At 51.2% G+C, this 18,301-nt stretch overlaps 1 long non-coding RNA gene and 3 other non-coding genes across 4 annotated transcripts; 2 read left to right on the forward strand and 2 right to left on the reverse strand.

Moving 5' to 3' along the window:
• Positions 1 to 2,256: 2,256 nt before the first annotated feature.
• Positions 2,257 to 2,338, forward strand: TRNAS-UGA. The gene has a single exon. It is a non-coding gene; the product is annotated as a tRNA-Ser (tRNA).
• Positions 2,339 to 3,876: 1,538 nt separating this feature from the next.
• Positions 3,877 to 3,949, forward strand: TRNAF-GAA. The gene has a single exon. It is a non-coding gene; the product is annotated as a tRNA-Phe (tRNA).
• Positions 3,950 to 7,601: 3,652 nt separating this feature from the next.
• Positions 7,602 to 11,931, reverse strand: LOC123359998. Its single transcript, XR_006575946.1, has 3 exons — positions 11,871 to 11,931; positions 9,875 to 9,992; positions 7,602 to 7,727 (listed from the first exon to the last, which is right to left on the reverse strand). It is a non-coding gene; the product is annotated as an uncharacterized LOC123359998 (long non-coding RNA).
• TRNAM-CAU lies at positions 10,792 to 10,863 on the reverse strand. The gene has a single exon. It is a non-coding gene; the product is annotated as a tRNA-Met (tRNA).
• Positions 11,932 to 18,301: the final 6,370 nt, after the last annotated feature.

An 18,301-nucleotide genomic window follows, 5' to 3' on the forward strand; every position in this document is an offset into this window, starting at 1 on the left:
ACCTGGAGAAAAGACAATGGACAGAGGTGGGGCTTGGGGCCCGGGATATCGGAGGCCCAGCTGGGAAGCAGGGGGGCTCTGGGCTGGCGAGGGGAAGCAGGCAGAGCCCACCTGGCTGCAGCGGGACTGGGATGTGCTGGGCTGAGGGAGGCCAGGCCTGAGGCCCTGAGAGTTTCCTGTGCTCAGGGCCGGCTCTACATATTCGGCCGCCCCAAGCAGTCATGCACGGGAGACGCCCCGGAGCCCCAGGAGCAGCAGACCTCCCACTGGCTTGACTGGTGAGGGTCCGCTAGTCGCGTGGCTCGGCTGGACCTCCCGCAGCTGCGGACGGTTGGCTGGTCCGGCGCCTCCGGTTGAGCTGCCGCAGTCATGCCTGCGGGAGGTCCAGCCGAGCCGCGGGACCAGCGAACCGTCCGCAGTCATGCCTGCGGCAGGTCCGGTCGTCCCGGGGCTCCGGTGGACCTCCCGCAAGCATGACTGCGGCAGGTCCACCGGCCCAATCTGCCGCCCCTGACGACAACTGCCGCCCCACGCGCGTGCTTGTCGCGCTGGGGTCTGGAGCCGGCCCTGCCTGTGCTGTGTTCAAGTCTCAATAAACCCTCCTGTTTTATGCTGGCTGAGAGTCACTCCAGTCTAGAGAACAGGGGGCATCAACCCCTTCGGGGGTGAGGAGGCCCGGGGGGTCCAGAGAGCGTGGACTCCCTGAGGGGGCCCACGGCGAGAGACAGACGTGCTAAGGCTCAGAGAGGTGCGGCTCCAGGAGGTGGAGGGGCCTGACCCTGAGAGAGAGTGGACCCCCGAGAAGGGCTGTTGCACTGAAAGGGGCACCCCCCACGGACCGCACGGGGCCAAGAGTGGGCACGATCTGTGAGTCCGTGACAGGCAGTGACATCACAAAGGCCTTTTGCAGGACCTCAGACTATTGGTCAAAGGTGGTGGGGAGGTGGTGACCTCACAGAGAGATGCTGACATCAGCCAGGCAGGACAGGGGCGAGGGGTCAGGGAAACCTCAGAGACCCCTGTGGCTTTGCTTCAGCAAGTCTCCTTCTCCAGGCCTCTCTTTGAGGACTGAGAGAGTATTCGGGTTCAGGTACGTGAGCACCAGGAGGAACCTCTTTCGAGTTTTCTCCTTCCCTTTTAGTGATTTTACTAGAAAACAGCCGTCCCTGTTTAGAAGGTAAGAGCCTCCTCAAGGTTTGAAACCTATTCAGTCTGATCCATCTGGTGACAGTTGAATTTTAGGCATGGAAAACACTAGCTTAAGAGGCAAAATTTTATTCCGCACCTGGGATTTTGTCCCTTAGAACCACTGGGGTCATTAGGGTTTGTCCTTTTTGTTTCACCTTTTCCTCCATCCCTCCCTTCCTCCTTTTTCTTTGTCTCTTGCTTCTTTTGTCTTTTCACCTGTTCCCCTCCCAACACCAGGAGCAGTGTATGTGTGTGTGTTGCGGGGGAGTGCTCTGCAGCTCCCACTGTGGGAGGTCCACCCAAAAATGTGGGGCTGAAATAGTGCTCGGGCAGTGATCCCCACCGGTGACCTGGGCCATCCATTGGGCTCTCTGGTGAGAACCCTCAGCCTCCCGTCCTCAGTCTCTACCCTGATTGGCTGAGCAGGGCGTTATTGACAGGGAGGACACTCAGGTCCTTGTTGTTCTCTTTTAAGCCCAAGTAAATAAGTCAGAACCTGTGATATGTTTGCCAAATTTTGCTGCTTCGCTGCATTAATGATCTCTGAGCAGTTCATGATTCTCTCTAACATTGCAGTTCTCCTCAAATACTTGCTGAATAATTACTGTGCACTGTTGTTGGTCTGGAGCTCATCTGAGAGCACTTTACTCAGGTCATTCAATGTGTGAAATTCAAGCCTGCCACTGGCTGGCTGTGTGACCTAAGACAAGTCAATTCTCCTTTCTCAGCCTTAGCTTCTCCCTCTTTCAAGTAGGGATAATAATGATCCGCTCCTACCTACCTCACGGTGGGTGGATGATGGGGATCCATTAGAGAGTGTCACTAGGAGTATCAGAGGGGTAGCCGTGTCAGTCTGGATCTGTAAAAGCAGCAAAGAGACCTGTGGCACCTTATAGACTAACAGATGTATTGGAGCATGAGCTACTGCACATGGCTAAGCAAAGAGAACAAACCCCAAATCCCCCCTGTGCTTTGGGATCCAGGTTTGCTGTAGTTCAGATGACTTCATGCCTGGGCATTGGGATTCTTTACCAGTTTCTCTGGCATTGGGACAGTTTTGTGCTCACAGCTGTGATGGCTGAGTGGTTAAGGCGTTGGAGTTGAAATCCAATAGGGTTCCCCTGCGCAGGTTCAAATCTTGCTCACAGCGAGGCCTGTGTTTTAGCCAGTCCCTCACCCGGGCAATACCTCTGTACAACCCCCTGAGACACTCTCAATTCTCTCCCCACCCCAAGGAAATCCTGTTCTGCTCCTTTCATAGAGATCCCTGGGACACCCCCTCACACTGTGTCAGGCAAACTCTCAGCGCCTGAAGCCTCTGCCACTCACCTGGTGCCCCATAGATCAGCCATAGCCCTGGTTCTGCTCCTCTCTCTAGAGTGTGAAAGGAGCCGAGTCAGCGAATCCATGGGAGCTACGGGGCTGCAGAACCAACAGAGGAAAAATAGGTGCTCAGCGCCCACTGGCAGCCAGCTCCTCCCCCCCCCACTACAGGCCTTGCTGACAAGCTCCTCCTCTTCCCCTTCAGCACCTCCCACCTGCCAGTGATCAGCTGTTCAGTGGGGTGGAGTGGGGTGGGGTGGGGTGGGGAGGGGGAGGAGCAGGGACAGCAGGAGGTGGGGGAGGGAGAGGAATGGGGCAGGAAGGTGCAAGCTGGGAAGAGATGGGACAGGGGTGGGGGCTTGAGGGAAGGTGGGAAGTGGGGGCAGGGCCTGGGGTGTAAAGGGGGGGATTTGTCCTGGGCCCTGCACCCCTTTAGGGCCGGCCCTGCAGGGAAACGCTATCACAGTGACAATACAACTGACCAGCATTGCGGGGGAGGCTGAGGGAGATCCGCACTCATCAGGTCTCTTCTCTCCCCCACGGTGAGCCAGACACTGCTCTCTCCTGGCTCTCACTCTAGCAGCTGGACGCCAAGGAGCCATTTCCCCACAGGAAGCGCATTGAGTGCCCCTGTGGTGCTGGGGGGTTGGAGCTGCTGCTGCCTGTGGGGCTGGCAGGGGGGCCGATGTCTGCACAGACTCTCAGCTGCCAGGCCGGAGGGGGCACTTGGGACCTTACCAGACTGGCTCAGTGAAGACGGGGGGTTGACAGAGCAATACAGACGCTCTCCAGAGCACGGAGCAGCAGCCGCCCATGCAGCCAGGCAATGAGCATTTCCCACAGCCTGGAGCCGAGGGGGAGGCGGCAGCTGCTGCTCCAGCTCCTCGGGGACAGGCCCTGTCAGCCAACAGCCACTTCTTACTCCCCACAGCTAAGGGCGTCGGGTTCCTCCGGTGGGGGTGTGGAGCAGCCGTTGGTTTTCCTGTTCGCACTCCTCTGCGGTGTGAAAATCGGGGAGGGGAGGCAGAAGCCCCACGTCCCTCCCGACATGATGCCCAGTGGGGGAAGCCAGGACAACAGGGCGGGGCGGCAAGTGGTGGCCAGACTCTCACTGCCAGGGTCTAGTCTAGCTCAGGGTCCAGCTCAACTTCCTCCCCGCGCCACTGGCCCCCAGTCCCCTTCCACCACCAGGTCAGCCCGGGCACTAGGGCAGGAACGGGGTGAGGCAGCAAGTCAAGCTGAGCAAGGCAGGCAAAAGCGAGTCTTGTCTTCATGGGTCGCTCACAATGACGTCCTTTTTGTGTGCAACGGCTGCAAAAACCTCCCAGACAGAGAAGCAACAGGCCAAACTACTACTGTGCAGTTGCCAAAGTAGCTCAGTTGGGAGAGCGTTAGACTGAAGATCTAAAGGTCCCTGGTTCAATCCCAGGCTTTGGCAGGTTCTTTCATCCTCTTTGTGCAGGGGCAGCTTGTTCTTTGGAAGCACAGTGGTGCCTGCACCCAAAGTGAGCAGGGCTAGCCTGGGGCAAAGCAATTTTGGGGGCCCCTTCCATTAAAAAAGTGGCAATACTGTATTTTCATGGGACCCCTGGGGGGCCTGGGGCAAATTGCTCCACTTGCCTCCCCTCTGGGTGGCCCTGAAGGTGAGTCTCTGATATTTGCTCTGCAGTAGGAAAACATAGAATGGGCTTCTGCCCCTAGTTAGCCCACCTGACCTTTAAGGATGAGAGCTGTCTTTCCCAACATGGCAGGAAGAGAGTGAGGCAGGGTGACCCTCATGAATGGTGCCAGAGGGCTGCTGGGCAGTGACAGGCAGGGATTGGGGATGAAAACTCCTCTGCGCAGCTGATCGAGGGCAGTACCAGGGAAGGGGCATCTGTGAAAGTGGCCCTGTGGAAGGTGACAGGGATTTGGGGGCCCAGGAGGAGGCGCTTGATGTTCAGTGCCTTGCAGCAGCTGGACTTGGCCATGGTGGGTGTTCAGGAAATGCACATTAAGAACTCTAGGGTAGCTCAATAGGCAGAGGGTGATTGGAGGAAGGGCCTCCTGGCCAGGGAAGAATGATGGGGCTGGAGTCTTGTTCTTCAAATTTGCGGTGCGAGTACAGAAGTTGGTGGAGCTCCAACCAGGGAGGGCATTACTGGTGGGCTTTGTGCTCTGTGGCACTGGTTACTGCTATATTAGTGTGTATGGTCCCCAGTTAAGGCATGAGAGGGAAGATCAAAGGCCCCCTTCCTCTGGACTGCATGATGTTTGTTATTGGTGGGGGGGGGGTTAATTGTGTCAGCCGGCCTGAGCACCACTGGTCCCGTTTTCCCAACCTTCAGGGGAAACATTTTTACAATGAGCACTACCTGGCACAGGTCTGTAGTGAGGTCGCCTTAGAGGAGCTCACTCCAGCCACAGAGGGGGTTCACCTTTCTGCGGGGACAGACCAGGACTCGCACTGACCGGATTTATGCTTTGCTTTTGTGTCTTTAGCACGTTGCTTCTCAGATTCTTTCTTGGCCTGACTTGTTACACTTTGACACTTAACAGGACAGAGTTTTTGCACCTTCCTATTATCCTCACTAGGATCTGATTTCCAATTTTGGAGGAATGACTTTTTGCCTCTAACGGCCTCCATTACTCTGCCATGTACCTAGAGTGGCGTTCTGCTGGTCGTCCTATTGTCGTTTCTGATTTAGGGCAAACATTTCATCTGAGCCTCTAATTGCGGTGTTTTTAAACAGTCTGCATGCTGCTTGCAGGCACCTAACACTTGTGATAGCAGCTCCTTTTAATTCCATTCTAACCATCTGTACTTATGCCAATAGGTCGACTTTAGGTCTTTAACTTTGAGCGGTAGCTAAGAAGATGGTAAATCGGGCAGAAACCCATTCGACAAACCTCTTCATTTCCTTGTTATTTCCTGACTTCTTCATTCATCCCCTTTTCCTTATTTCCTGGCTGAGGCGGCAGCCTGCCAGGGAGCTCCCCGGCACCTCTGGCTGCCTAGGCTGAAGGCAAGAGGCAGGCCTGGGCGTGGCGTGGGCCTCCTGTCCCGGAATGAGGCTGCAGTGCTTCCTGGTCCCCTTTTCCCACCCACACCGGCAGGTGGCTGCTGCGGGAGAACACGAGGGAGGCTCTGGGGGCGCTGGGCAGCGCTGTGTGTGTGGCTGTCAGGGGAAAGAGCCGAGGCTCCCGACTCGACCTGCCATTGACTCGCGTGGCTCTGTGCGCCGTCAGCCGGGGCGGGCCAGGCTGCGGACGTGACTCAGGCTTGGGCCGCATGGCCGCGCTTTCCTGACGAGGCATGAGGCAGGCCAAGAGCTTTGCAGAGTGTACAGGGAAGTGGGAGGGAGGCGTCTGAGCCGGCCTGTCTCGTCCACTTCTCCCTTGCTCCTTGGGCAGAGGTGGGAAGGGAGCGAAACGTTCCCGGCTGAAGGTTTTGCGCTCGGCCTTGAGGATTAAACCTGAGGCTCCGGCATGGCTGCTGGGAGATGGGCTTTTGCAGCACAGCCCCCACACTCTTGTAGGCAGCAGGTGACCCCACTGTGCCCAGGAGGGAGCCTTCGAGGTGGCAAAAGGGGAACATCACGGCTCCCAGCAGACCTTGAGGAGCCCACAAGGAGCCCTCAGTGGCATCCCTGGGGGAGCATAACCCCCCCTCCTTTCCATTAACAGCTGAACTCACTGACCCATGATACCACAGAGACACCTACCAGCAGCTGTTTGCCAGGGCTGCTGCCCAGCACCCTGCAGCGCTTCCTGCCGGTGCCAGAGCTCACCAGGCACTAGCCTGGAGCCAGGGCCGCTAGGTGCTGCTGAAGAAAAGCCAGCAGAGGGACACAGTGGAAGCGTCCTGTGCCCATAACACAGAGGTTGATAAATCAAAACCCTCTTCTGCCAGCACCAGGCCTCCTGCTTCCTTCACTGGGCCTGCAAGCGAGGAGGCGGCTGGCACAGCGCCAAGAGTCTAACCTGTGAGGCAGGAGGCGGCTGATGCCCGCAGCCTGCTGGGGAGCTCCCAGAAGTTATTAAGGGACAGAGACTCCTCAGTGCCCTTAGTAACAAGGGTTTGGGGGTCACCGAGGCCGGTAAGGGGGTCACTATGTTGGCCCTATAACCCTGGGGTCAGGTCACTGTGCAGCTTTGATCTAGAGCTCGGATCCCAACAACCGACCAGCAGCCCACAGCCTCCCCCTGGGTCTGCCCCACCTGGTTCCTCCTTACAGGCCGACCTCACCCCCTTCCAGCCCCGGATTCACCCCCTAATCATCCTACTGCCACTCAGAGCCACAGCCGTGGAGGTGCTGAAGGAGGGAGGGGTGACTCTAGCGTGGGGTTCTTCTCTAAAGATGGCTGGCAGAAAGGTGGTGCTCAGCTCTGTCAGCGACCTGCCCAGTTGCCTCGCTGCCAGGGGATGCAGACATTTCTCTAAGGCACATAAAGGGGCTATTTAGTGTTGAAGCAAATGCGAGGAATGTGCATTTATGAGAGGAAATTTCCATTTCTTTAGCAGCTGTACATCAGGGCTCCAGTGGATAAGGCATTGGCTTCCGAAGCCAGAGATTGTGGGATCAAGTCCCATCTGGGGTGAAGATCTACTTCTTTCCTGTGTATTGGAAGGAAAGGGCCTTATTTTCAACCAGGAAGCTGGGAGATGTTTCTTTGTTTGAGCACAAAGTCCTGGATCTTGGGAACAATCACCAAGGATATTAGAAGGCTCAGTCTGGTGACCTAATGGATGCAACCACACACCCCCATCCCAGGGCAGTCCCATCTGAGAGCCAGGATCCATGGAGCAACATTCCCCTCCTGCCTTGACAGGTGGGCTGTGCAGATGATGGTGGAGGGCAGCAGGATGGGAGGTTGCAGTAGCACTGCCTGGGCTGTATCTGCGCCAAGGATAAATGGAGGGGGTCATGCAGCCTGTGCCTGACACTCCACAGTGCTACATTCACTCCAGGAACAAGTCAAATCCTGCCCCAAGGGTGGTGAATTCCCATGTGAGCACACAGTGCCCCTGTGCACCACACATGCTGCACACACATCAACTGCACCAACAGAGACACAAACTGCACACTGAGGAGACAGCTGGTTTGTTTCCAGGTTGCTTTTATTTCCAAAGGTACTGAGGTGTGGTCTCTCTTCTTTTTCCGTGGGCAGAAACGCAATGGAGGAGAATCTCACATCCCTGAGCTGCCAGGTGACAGTGGCAGGAAGAAAACGCACTGCAGTGAAATTTAAAAAACACTCATAAATAATTTAACAATGAGAAGTAATTAAATAAAAAAAAATCCAATGGGGACACATGCTGGTGGCTTGTTCCCACCCCAGAGAGCGAGGGGCAGGGAGTGTGTGACAAGGCAGGTGGTTAAGTCTGAGGGAGCATATTCATATTTCATACAAGTTAAACAAATTATAGCAGACAGCTACAAAATACTCCATTTGGTAACATCAATACAGAATATATAAATCTACAAGCAATACAGCCATACACAGCTAAGACAGGGTGTCCACTTAATACCAGAGTTCCCACTGCCAAATAGCTGGAAGTGCCTTCACAGTCACTGCTAAACGAAACAACATTTTACAGAACCAAGAGCAGCCCTGCTGTGCCGTTAGGAAGGCCTGCAGGAGACTCAGCAAATCAATCTATGATTCTGTGCTTCTGCTTAGTAGTTACCAAGTGTGATCAATGGAAGCGGGGGGGGGGGAGGGTTGCTCCCTTTTTTGGACACCCAGCCAGCCAGTAGCTATAAAATCCCTCGGAGGCCTGGTCTACACTATGACTTTAGGTCGAATTCAGCAGCATTACCTCGATTTAACCCTGGACCCATCCACACGACAAAGCCCTTTTTTTCAAATTAAAGGGCTCTTTAAATCGATTTCTTTACTCCACCTCCGACGAGGGGATTAGCACTGAACTCGGCCTCGCCTGGTCGAATTTAGGGTAGTGTGTACACAATTTGAAGGTATTGGCCTCCGGAGCTATCCCAGAGTGCTCCATTGTGACCGCTCTGGACAGCACTCTCAACTCAGATGCACTGGCCAGGTAGACAGGAAAAGGCCTGCAAACTTCTTAATTTCATTTCCTGTTTGGCCAGCGTGATGTGCTGATCAGCACAGGTGACCATGCAGAGCTCATCAGCATGATGTGCACATTGTCGGGACACATTGCCCGTCCCATACTTTGTGAGAAGTCTATGACCATGTCTATGTCCTCATCACTCTTGTCACTGCTGTCGCCTCCTTGCCTGGTTTTGCTTTTGCAGCTTCTGGTTCTGCACTGAGAAAAGGTGTGAAACAATTGTCTGCCATTGCTCTGATGGAGGGGGGGCAACTGACGGCATGGCTTACAGGGAATTAAAATCAACAAAAGGGGTGGCTTTGCATCAAGAAGAAACACAAACAACTGTCACACAGAATGGCCCCCTCAAGGATTGAACTCAAAACCCTGGGTTTAGCAGGCCATTGATTTCACAAAACAAATCAGGTCAATTTCTTGTTTTGATCCATCTAGCTTTTACCTCTTAGGCTTGTAGCAAGCGGGGCAGTACAACTGCTAGCCATCGTCATCGCCTGGCTGCTTGGCAGAAGATGGGAATGACCTGGCTGAGTCACTCCCTTGTCTGCCCAGGCGCCCCAACTGATCTCACTGAGATCAGCTAAAAGAGCACCTAGGAGTACAATGACAATGGCTACCAATCATAATGCACCTTCTGCTGCCAAAAGCCAATGAGCTGCTGCTGTGTAGCAATGCAGTCCCATGTCTGCCAGAACCCAGGAGACGTACGGTGTGACGGTGAGCTGAGCGGGCTCCATGCTTGCCGTGGTATGGCATCTGCTTAGGTAACCCAGGAAAAAAGGTGCGAAATGATTGTCTGCTGTTGCTTTCACGGAGGGAGGGAGGGAGGGCGAGGAGGGTCTGATGACATGTACCCAGAATCACCCGCGACACTGTTTTTGCCCCATCAGGCATTGGGATATCAACCCAGAATCCCAATGGACAGCGGAGATTGTGGGATAGCTACCCACGGCTACCCAAATTGCAATGCTCCAGAAGTCGACGCTCCCTTGGTACTGTGGACGCAGTCCACTGACTTAATGCACTTAGAGCCCTTTGTGTTGGGACACACACAATCAACTGTATAAAAACAATTCCTAAAAAAAACCACACTTCTATAAATCTGACCTAATTTCATAGTGTAGATATAACCCAAGACACTTGATCACAGCATGGATAGGCTAAGAGACTACTTACACTTTGGCCTGGTTTACACTGGGGGAAGGGCGGGGAAACAGGGTCAATGTAAAACACAAAACTTCAGCTACAAGAATAGTGTAGCTGAAGTTGATATATCTTATTTTGACTCACCTCCTGTCCTCACAGCACAGGATTGACAGGTGGGGCTCCCCCATCCACTCCACTCCCACCTCTTACCCTGGTAAAGGTGCAGAATCAACAGAAGCACATTTGGTGATTGATTTACTACCTGCAGACAAAAGACAATAAATCAAAGTCCAATAGATGACTTACTACCCAACAATCCAGTGAACAGAAGTTCACTGGGGGGAGCTTCAAAGGTCCCATTTTGCTGCCTCTTGGCCTCAGTGCTTTCAGCTGGTGGTCCAAAGAGCGGGCTGGATGCCATTCAGAAACCCATCTGCCAGCAGCCGTGCCGGAGGCTCAGGCTTAATCCTCAAGGCCGAGCACAAAAACTTTCAGCCGGGAACATTTCGCTCCCTTCCCGCCTCCGCCCAAGCGGCAAGGGAGAAGCGGAGGAGACACGCCGGCTCAAAGACGCCTCCCTCCCACTTCCCTGTACGCTGTGCAAAGCTCTTGGCCTGCCTCATGCCTCATCAGGAAAGCACGGCCATGCGGCCCAAGCCTGAGTCACGTCCGCAGCCTGGCCCGCCCTGGCTGACGGCACGCAGAGCCACGCGAGTCAACGGCAGGTCGAGTCGGGAGCCTCGGCTCTTTCCCCTGACAGCCACACACACAGCACTGCCTAGCGCCCCCAGAGCCTCCCTCGTGTTCTCCCGCAGCAGCCACCTGCCGGTGTGGGTGGGAAAAGGGGACCAGGAAGCACTGCAGCCTCATTCCAGGACAGGAGGCCCTCACCACGCCCAGGCCTGCCTCTTGCCTTCAGCCCAGGCAGCCAGAGGTGCCGGGGAGCTCCCTGGCAGGCCGCTTCGCCTCAGCCACCTCTTGCCTCATGGCCTAGGCTCTTGGTGCTCTGCTGGTCACTGGCTCGCTTGAAGGCCCAGAGGGAAAAGAAACAAGCGCACGCCTAGCAGAGGATGGTTTCGATCCATCGACCTCTGGGTTATGGGCCCAGCACGCTCCCGCTGCGCCACTCTGCTGCTTCTTCACACCCTCCCCCTGCCACCTAGCTGCCACTATCCGGATTAGTGTCTTACGCGCTCTCGTGCTGGCAGGCAGATGCGCAGGCTGCTAGGCAGCTGCCCTGGTCACAGGATTTTACAGCTTCTACAGGGTAAAAGGGATCTATTTGGGGTTTGGACCCCATTGGGAGCTGGGTAGCTGAGTGCCGGAGACGGGAGCACTTCTTAAACAGTTTTCAGTTAAGCTTTCAAGCTTGTGGGGGACGAGGTTCAGCCTTGGATCCGTGTCTGCAGCAGGCAAGCGCGTCTGGCTCAATCGCCCCCCCCCCCGCTGTATTAGCAGACTAAAACCCGGAGCAAACGCACACACCTTGCAAAGGAACAGGAGCCGGGATCTCGAACAAAAGTCAACATTTTATTAAGATGACGTTCAAAGAAAAAAAAAGCGTACAGTACAGAGTTTCGGCATAGAAGTTTCTGGTGCTCAGGGAACAACGTACAGCTTACCCAAGGGGTGCAAAGTTCGGTTTAAGATCGGGTGGCATAAGGAATACATAATCTGCAATAGCCCTGACTGGGGGGTAAAAGGTTAACGTACAGATACTGAGTTAGGAGGGTATGTTGTCCATATGAGGGCTACGTTCGGGTGTGGAGTATAACGAGCGGTTACGACGCTGAGGATGGATTGACCCGCGTTTGGTGAGGTTTAACGTTCGGTGTTTTGGAATCTTTGCCACAATCTAGTTGAAGCAGGGTCAGTATGAAGTCTGCCCTGCCATCTGTTGGTGATGTGTTGTCAAGGCCTTTTGGGGCTGATGTCATTTGCATAGTTACACCCACCCCGGATTGCATGATGGGAGTGCTTGTCCAAACGGTCATTTCAGCTGCTGCGATATCCCCAGTCTCTTTGTTATTGGGGCAGGAGTAATCCAGTGTATTTTCCTGTTGATTTTGGATCAAGGACAGAGTAACTGTACCTGGCATTTGAGGCCTGAGAGCGTCACCCTCTCCTGAAAAGTACTCACCATTAAGGGGTATGGGTTCCTAACGTCCGCTTGTGGTGGGAGGTAGAAATGGATGTTTGTTGGTGTCTTGCAGGTGGTGCTGATGTCCTTTCTGCTGTCCCTGGTGTGGAAAGACAGAGGCGGTTTTGAATCTCTTAAAATTGTTGTTAGTGCTGTAGTTGCTTACCCTAAGCTTATGCTGTTAGATCTCTTTCACGGTGTATATTTTTGGTTCTGAGAGGTAAAAGGTGTGTTGTTAGTGAGTGAGGTAGCAAATGTCAGTTGCAGAGGTGGTGCACCTGCCCCCTCTGGCCCCAGAGTCCAGAATTTGCATAAACCCACCCACTGTCCTGTGACTAACAATCTTGCTCTGCCAGCTTTTCCAGCAAAACTTTTCTACCAGGTTCTCATTCAACAGTATATTTCTATCAACTTTACCTTTTGACTACCATCAACGACAACCTGTTTAAGTGTAACTAAAAGTCTTACTTCTGCATTTAAGATTTTCAGTGTTTGCTATAACACATTATTTAAAATGGAATAATAATTAATTCTATTTTTAAACTAAAGAAAAGAAAATCATAAAATGTGTGTTTAGAGATTGCTAAAGAATCTCATGGTGCAAAACACACATATAGATTTTCAATCTCTTTTATCTTGCTATTGTTTGGAACCCATGTGCCTTTTCTAAAGTTTTTTATGTTGGTTTGGGTGAGTTCTGAAATTAAGAACTGCTAAGTACCGTTCTACTGTTCTTGATTCATGTCACCAGGATTACTACACTTAATTACTCTTGCCCTAATAAGAAAGAGTTTGGAGATCCCACAGCCACCAAAATCACCATTTGGACAATTACCCCCATCATGCAATGCGGGGTGGGTGTGACCATGCACATCAGCAACTAAATGCCTTTGCATCACATCATCAACAGATGGCAGGATAGAGTTCATTCTGACCCTGCTTACACCCTCCCCTGAGCCAAGAATTGGTGGTCCTGATAAATCACACTCCCTGTTATACCAACTCATTGGTATTGAATGCTGAAGTTATGGCTAGCAAAAGTAGTCACCCATCTCTGCCCTGTAGCATCCAGCTTAGCCCTTGTTAACACAGAAGTCAGTGGATTGTTCTCTGTCCATAGCTGAAACTGAGCACCGGACAAGTAGTTTGGAAATTTCTCAGTCATGGCCCATTTCAAGGCCAAGAACTGCAGCTGGTGGATGGGATAGCGAGTTTCGCTATCAGACAGTCCTCAGCTGGCAAAGGCCACAGATTTACATTTACCTTCCACTTCCTGGTAGGAGAGTGTTCCCAGACCCTCCAAACTGGCATCAGCATGCAGGATAAACCATTCGTTTGGGTCAGCAAGGACTAGGACTGGCACATGAATCAGGCAAATAATGATTTCCCATAAAGCCCTGTCACATCTCTCATCCCACCATGTCCCCAATGGAGAGGAGAGGAGCCCCTCCCCTGTCCCAGGCCAGGCACACCAGATCTGTGTGGGGAGGTGTCCCTGATCCAGCCCAGGTGTGTTAGAGCTGCTGGGGAGAGAAGATTCTCTCTCAGCCCCAGCACACCAGAGTTGATGTTGCAGTGGGGAAAAGGTATTTCTCATCTGGTTTTTAGATGCTCTGATGAGAGGGAGCAGGAGGAAGATTTTTCTTCTCCTTGCATTTCAAACTCTTCACCCCCCCCCCCACTTTCTACTCTAGCCTGATCTCTCTCTCATGTCTCCAGGGCTCTCCTTAGCCATAGGCAGCTGCCTAGGGCACCATTAGGTCTGGGGACACGGCTCTGCTGGAAGCCCGGACAGATGGGAAGCAGTGGAGCATGTAAGAGCAGGGCTGCTGGGTCCTAGAGAGAGCCGAATGCAGCATAAGAAACATAAGAACATAAGAAAGGCCGTACCGGGTCAGACCAAAGGTCCATCTAGCCCAGTATCTGTCTACCGACAGTGGCCAATGCCAGGTGCCCCTGAGGGAGTGAATCTAAAAGGCAACGATCAAGTGATCTCTCTCCTGCCATCCATCTCCATCCTCTGACAAACAGAGGCTAGGGACACCATTCTTACCCATCCTGGCTAATAGCCATTTATGGACTTAGCCACCATGAATTTATCCAGTCCCCTTTTAAACATTGTTATAGTCCTAGCCTTCACAACCTCCTCAGGTAAGGAGTTCCACAAGTTGACTGTGCGCTGCGTGAAGAAGAACTTCCTTTTATTTGTTTTAAACCTGCTGCCTATTAATTTCATTTGGTGACCCCTAGATCTTGTATTATGGGAATAAGTAAATAAATTTTCCTTATCCACTTTCTCAACATCACTCATGATTTTATATACCTCTATCATGTCCCCCCATAGTCTTCTCTTTTCCAAACTGAAGAGTCCTAGCCTCTTTAATCTTTCCTCATATGGGACCCTCTCTAAACCCCTAATCATTTTAGTTGCTCTTTTCTGAACCTTTTCTAGTGCTAGAATATCTTTTTTGAGGTGAGGAGACCACATCTGTACACAGTATTCGAGATGTGGGCGTACCATGGATTTATATAAGGGCAATAATATATTCTCAGTCTTATTCTGTATCCCCTTTTTAATGATTCCTAACATCCTGTTTGCTTTTTTGACCGCCTCTGCACACTGCGTGGACATCTTCAGAGAACTATCCACGATAACTCCAAGATCTTTTTCCTGACTCGTTGTAGCTAAATTAGCCCCCATCATGTTGTATGTATAGTTGGGGTTATTTTTTCCAATGTGCATTACTTTACATTTATCCACATTAAATTTCATTTGCCATTTTGTTGCCCAATCACTTAGTTTTGTGAGATCTTTTTGAAGTTCTTCACAATCTGCTTTGGTCTTAACTATCTTGAGTAGTTTAGTATCATCTGCAAACTTTGCCACCTCACTGTTTACCCCTTTCTCCAGATCATTTATGAATAAATTGAATAGGATTGGTCCTAGGACTGACCCTTGGGGAACACCACTAGTTACCCCTCTCCATTCTGAGAATTTACCATTAATTCCTACCCTTTGTTCCCTGTCCATTAACCAGTTCTCAATCCATGAAAGGACCTTTCCTTTTATCCCATGACAGCTTAATTTACGTAAGAGCCTTTGGTGAGGGACCTTGTCAAAGGCTTTCTGGAAATCTAAGTACACTATGTCCACCGGATCCCCCTTGTCCACATGTTTGTTGACCCCTTCAAAGAACTCTAATAGATTAGTAAGACACGATTTCCCTTTACAGAAACCATGTTGACTATTGCTCAAGAGTTTATGTTTTTCTATGTGTCTGACAATTTTATTCTTTACTATTGTTTCAACTAATTTGCCCGGTACCGACGTTAGACTTACCGGTCTGTAATTGCCGGGATCACCCCTAGAGCCCTTTTTAAATATTGGCGTTACATTAGCTAACTTCCAGTCATTGGGTACCGAAGCTGATTTAAAGGACAGGTTACAAACCTTAGTTAATAGTTCCGCAACTTCACATTTGAGTTCTTTCAGAACTCTTGGGTGAATGCCATCTGGTCCCGGTGACTTGTTAATGTTGAGTTTATCAATTAATTCCAAAACCTCCTCTAGTGACACTTCAATCTGTGACAGTTCCTCAGATTTGTCACCTACAAAAGCCAGCTCAGGTTTGGGAATCTCCCTAACATCCTCAGCCGTGAAGACTGAAGCAAAGAATCCATTTAGTTTCTCTGCAATGACTTTATCATCTTTAAGCGCTCCTTTTGAATTTTGATCATCAAGGGGCCCCACTGGTTGTTTAGCAGGCTTCCTGCTTCTGATGTACTTAAAAAACATTTTGTTATTACCTTTGGAGTTTTTGGCTAGCCGTTCTTCAAACTCCTCTTTGGCTTTTCTTATTACACTCTTGCACTTAAGTTGGCAGTGTTTGTGCTCCTTTCTATTTGCCTCACTAGGATTTGACTTCCACTTTTTAAAGGAAGTCTTTTTATCTCTCATTGCTTCTTTTACATGGTTGTTAAGCCACGGTGGCTCTTTTTTAGTTCTCTTACTGTTTTTCTTAATTTGGGGTATACATTGAAGTTGGGCCTCTATTATGGTGTCTTTAAAAAGGGCCCACGCAACTTGCAGGGATTTCACTTTAGTCACTGTACCTTTTAACTTTTGTCTAACTAACCCCCTCATTTTTGTATAGTTCCCCCTTTTGAAATTAAAGGCCACAGTGTTGGGCAGTTGAGATGTTCTTCCCCTCACAGGGATGTTGAATGCTATTGTATTATGGTCACTATTTCCAAGCGGTCCTGCTATAGTTACCTCTTGGACCAGCTCCTGTGCTCCACTCAAGATTAAATCTAGAGTCGCCTCTCCCCGTGTGGGTTCCCGTACCAGCTGCTCCATGAAGCAGTCATTTAAAGTATCGAGAAATTTTATCTCGGCATTTCGTCCTGAAGTGAAATGTTCCCAGTCAATATGGGGATAATTGAAATCCCCCACTATTATTGGGTTCTTAATTTTGATAGCCTCTCTAATTTCCCTTAGCATTTCATCATCACTATTACTGTCCTGGTCAGGTGGTCGATAATAGATCCCTACTGTTATATTTTTACTAGAGCATGAAATTTCTATCCATAGAGACTCTATGGAACCTGTGGATTCGCTTAAGATTTTTACTTCATTTGAATCTACACTTTCTTTAACATATAGTGCCACTCCTCCCCCTGCACGGCCTGTTCTGTCCTTCCGATATATTTTGTACCCCGGAATGATTGTGTCCCATTGATTGCTCTCAGTCCACCAGGTTTCTGTGATGCCCATTATATCTATATCCTCCTTTATCACAAGACACTCTAGTTCACCCATCTTATTATTTAGACTTCTGGCATTTGTGTACAAGCACTTTAAAAACTTGTCCCTGTTTATTAGCCTACCTTTTTCTGATGTGCCAGATTCTTTTTTATGTGACTGTTTATCATCTGATCCAGCCCTTACATTATACTTCTCATTCCTCTGCTCCTGACTATAACCTGGAGATTCTCTATCATCAGACTCTCCCCTAAGAGAAGTCTGAGTCCGATCCACACTCTCCTCTGCAGCAGTCGGCTTTCCCCCATCTCCTAGTTTAAAAACTGCTCTACAACCTTTTTAATGTTTAGTGCCAGCAGTCTGGTTCCACTTTGGTTTAGGTGGAGCCCATCTCTCCTGTATAGGCTCCTCCCATCCCAGAAGTTTCCCCAGTTCCTAATGAACGTGAACCCCTCCTCTCTACACCATCGTCTCATCCACGCATTGAGACTCTGAAGCTCTGCCTGCCTACCTGGCCCTGCGCGTGGAACTGGGAGCATTTCTGAAAATGCCACCATAGAGGTCCTGGATTTCAGTCTCTTCCCTAGCAGCCTAAATTTGGCTTCCAGGACATCTCTCCTACCCTTCCCTATGTCATTGGTACCTACATGTACCACGACCACCGGCTCCTCCCCAGCACTACACATAAGTCTACCTAGATGCCTCGAGAGATCCGCAACCTTCGCACCAGGCAGGCAAGTCACCATACGGTTCTCCCGGTCATCACAGACCCAGCTATCTACATTTCTAATAATCGAATCTCCCATTACTAACACCTGCCTTTTCCTAGAAACTCGAGTTCCCTCCCCTGGAGAGGCAACCTCAGTGCGAGAGGTAACCCCAGCACCATCTGGAAGGAGGGTCCCAACTATGGGAAGGTTTCCCTCTGCTCCCATTGACTGCTCTACTTCCCTGAGCCCTTCTTCCTCCTCAACAGCACAGGAGCTGTCTAAGCGGAGGTGGGACAATTCTACAGTGTCCCGGAAAGCCTCATCAACATACCTCTCTGCCTCTCTCAGCTCCTCCAGTTCCGCCACCCTGGCCTCCAAAGTCCGTACATGGTCTCTGAGGGCCAGGAGCTCCTTGCACCGACTGCACACATACGCCACCCGCCCACAGGGCAGGTAATCATACATGCGACAGTCAGTGCAATAAACTGGATAGCCCCCACTCTGCTGCTGGGCTTCTGCCTGCATTGTCTCCTAGTTAGTGAAAGGGTGGTTTACGGAAAGTAGTTTTAGAATGTAGTTTGGTATATAGGTTTTAGGGTTTTAGGGGGGGCTACAGGGAAGGGGTTAGGGCCGGCAAGGGACTCCCACTCCCTTTCCAAACTCCCTTGCGAAACTCCCTGTTCGCAAAGCTCCCTGGTCGCTTGTGCGCGGCTTTATAAAGCCCTGGCCTGAGTGAATGCCCCGCCCACTGATTAAGGCTCAGCCAATTACCAGAGGCTTCGAGCTTTCAAACCTGCCTCCAACTGCCAGCCAGAGCACACGGTCCCTCAAACAAACAAACAAACAAACAGACTGACAAACACAAGCTCAGCACACAGCAAGTAACCCCCAAACACAAACAAACACACACTACAGACAGTCACTTACCCCACAGATGCTGTATTAGCTCCTCCTTCACC

This window comes from Mauremys mutica, unplaced genomic scaffold (genome assembly GCF_020497125.1).
Source record: "Mauremys mutica isolate MM-2020 ecotype Southern unplaced genomic scaffold, ASM2049712v1 Super-Scaffold_100201, whole genome shotgun sequence".
NCBI lineage: Eukaryota > Metazoa > Chordata > Testudines > Geoemydidae > Mauremys > Mauremys mutica.